Genomic DNA, 2,657 nt, shown 5'->3' with positions numbered 1-2,657 from the left:
CCGGCATTACCACCTTCATCTCATTCAGACTTATATAACCTAAGATGTTGATACAGCGTCGTAACATAATCTACTTTAAAACAATCTCGAATTTTAATATTTCGCGTTATCATAGTATTTTCTTTAATAAGAAAATAGAAATAACTGTCCTTTGCTTCATTGTCCTTTTAGTTACAGTATTTCAATCTGAAATCCCGATATTTTTATTGAAAACCTCGTGTTAATTATTGCGCTTTAATTAGAACACCCTGTATAATCGTAAAGAAGAGGGAGAAGGAACGTAAGCTTCATTTTCACAACAGAGCTTGAATTTTGCGAAATTCTGGAGGAGTTGTCTCCTTTAAAATATGGGAACTATAACTACGGCAACGCTAGTATCAGGAGATCTCTTTATTCATTATTGCTTGAACTCACTGCAAGGGGATTTGCAATGTTCTGATATTTGAAAGAAAGAGAGCCTCCTCTTGCGTACAGCGATTATTCTTAGACTCTCGTTTCAGTTATTAATCCATACCAATTTCTTTGTCTCACATCTCCATTCCCTTAATTACTTTACTATCTCGAGAACTCTTCTTGTTAGCTCCGTGGTAAACGAGAAATGTGTATTTCTAAGTTACGAATTTCAGAAGACATTACCAGATTTCTAGTGAGTAAACGCCTATGAGACAGGTTTTTCTCGAATTTTTTTTGTTTACAATACAGTTATTCTATTAGTATTTGATAACCCCGTGTCATTTCAACAGAAGTAATCGTAGTTCGATTCCTAACATTTTATTTTACATGTCCTGCGTGTAAAAATTGTAATTGTAAATTTAATATTATTGTAATTATAATTTTAATTGTATTCTTAATATTACCAGGTTAAATAAATGAAAAATTATACGTGAGTGCAAGTTAAGCCAACATAAATCCAATATTTATATTATAGAAAATCCGTTATAAAATTACAAATTGTGTATAACTTAGTTATAATTATTTAGTGTATGTAATATCTTTTTAAACTATTAATAAATTATCTTAAATAAGTTAATAATAATTGAACGAATGAATGAGTGGATGAATAGATAAACGAATTAAATAAATAAATAAATAAATAAATAAATAAATAAATAAATAAATAAATAAGAAATAAGTAAATAAGTAAGTAAATAAGTATATCGATCAAATCGAAATGATAGCTTTTCCAAATCTTGGATTTAAAATATCGGCATCCTAATCAATTCAAATGAACAAAAAAGAAAATGTAAATTAATGATAAAATAGAACATTATGCAACGAGCCTATAATGAAGGTAATTAAGAAGCGAGTATGGATATTTATGAAACGAGCGCAAGCGAGTTTCATAATTTTCATACGAGCTTCTTCATTACCATTATAGGCGAGTTTCATACGACTTTTTATGCTCGACCATATTTTTAACTTGAGGAACAGATGTCCACATTGACCTTGCTAGGCCATAAGAACCTACAGAGATAACATTGAAATAAAATTAAACATTGAAAAACGAGATGACAAATTGTATTTATTTGAGTATTATTTACAATTAACGCTAATTATTATAGTAACAGAACATAACCTTCTGCGACAGTATTGGATTTCTTTTCGCTAATTCTCTTTCGATTGCATATCCGAGAATAATCGATACTTGCGGTTTTATAACGATAGAAAGCTGACCTGTCATTGGCTGAACAGTTGTAACCTGAGTCGTCATTGGCTGAAAGACCTGACCTTTAATGAGTAGGTGTACTTTAATGACATACATTAAAGGTCTGCTACCAGGTGTATAATTACTACATTTCGGCATGGTCGAGCATTAAATAGCCTACATAATGAAATTTTATAAAAGAATATTCTGCGACAAGATGTGGTAGCTATCAAAACGATAAAAATTTATTGAAAATAAATAATATACATTGAATATTATAAAGATGAATAGAGATGGTGATTGATGATGTTCAGTGAAGATTTTAAAATGTTTGATGCAATTGTCTAAAGAGTCTTTTTTAGGAACCTTTAATATTCTGAGGATCTCCAATGTAAGTTTGGGAATAAAGAATTCTTATATTTACGAACTTATTTAGGAGAGCTTTTGATTGGAATTAATTTTTTGATGGTATAACAAAAAAGAAACTTAGTTCTGGGAACAAGATTGAATAGGCTTAACATCAAGTATTATATATTGTGTTAAAACTAACTTTGGAGGTACTCGCTTCGGCGGTACATATACTAAAATTGGAACGATACAGAGGAGATTAGCATGGCCCCTGCGCAAGGATGACAAGCAAAATCGTGAAGCGTTCCATATTTTTTTTTTCGGCTGGGGGGGATCATCGTGCTAACCACACGATACCTCCATTCTGGTTGGATGATCGTCCACCTCTGCTTCGGCTTGTGGGCGTGAGGCCAGCAGCCGGCTGGTCGGTCTAGGCCCTTCACGGGCTGTAGCGCCACGGATTATTTTTATTACTAACTTTGGAGTTAAATTTATTTTTTCCTACGTATTCGGCATTAGTATTTCTATTTCATTCTGTTCTAATTCAATAATAACAATAATAATAATAATAATAATAATAATAATAATTATTATTATTATTATTATTATTTACCAGGAATTTCTTATAAATAATGTTTTTTAATTTTAGTTCTCCATACATATC

General features: G+C 31.0%; 1 non-coding gene across 1 annotated transcript; it reads left to right on the top strand.

Annotated features, from left to right (window-relative positions):
• Nucleotides 1–2,202: 2,202 nt before the first annotated feature.
• On the top strand, nt 2,203–2,309 carry LOC138709977 (U6 spliceosomal RNA). Its single transcript, XR_011335003.1, has one exon. It is a non-coding gene; the product is annotated as a U6 spliceosomal RNA (small nuclear RNA).
• Nucleotides 2,310–2,657: the final 348 nt, after the last annotated feature.

Source organism: Periplaneta americana, chromosome 1 (genome assembly GCF_040183065.1).
Source record: "Periplaneta americana isolate PAMFEO1 chromosome 1, P.americana_PAMFEO1_priV1, whole genome shotgun sequence".
Lineage (NCBI taxonomy): Eukaryota > Metazoa > Arthropoda > Insecta > Blattodea > Blattidae > Periplaneta > Periplaneta americana.
Note: the sequence above shows the minus strand (reverse complement) of the source record. Positions and strands in the feature narration are given on the sequence as shown.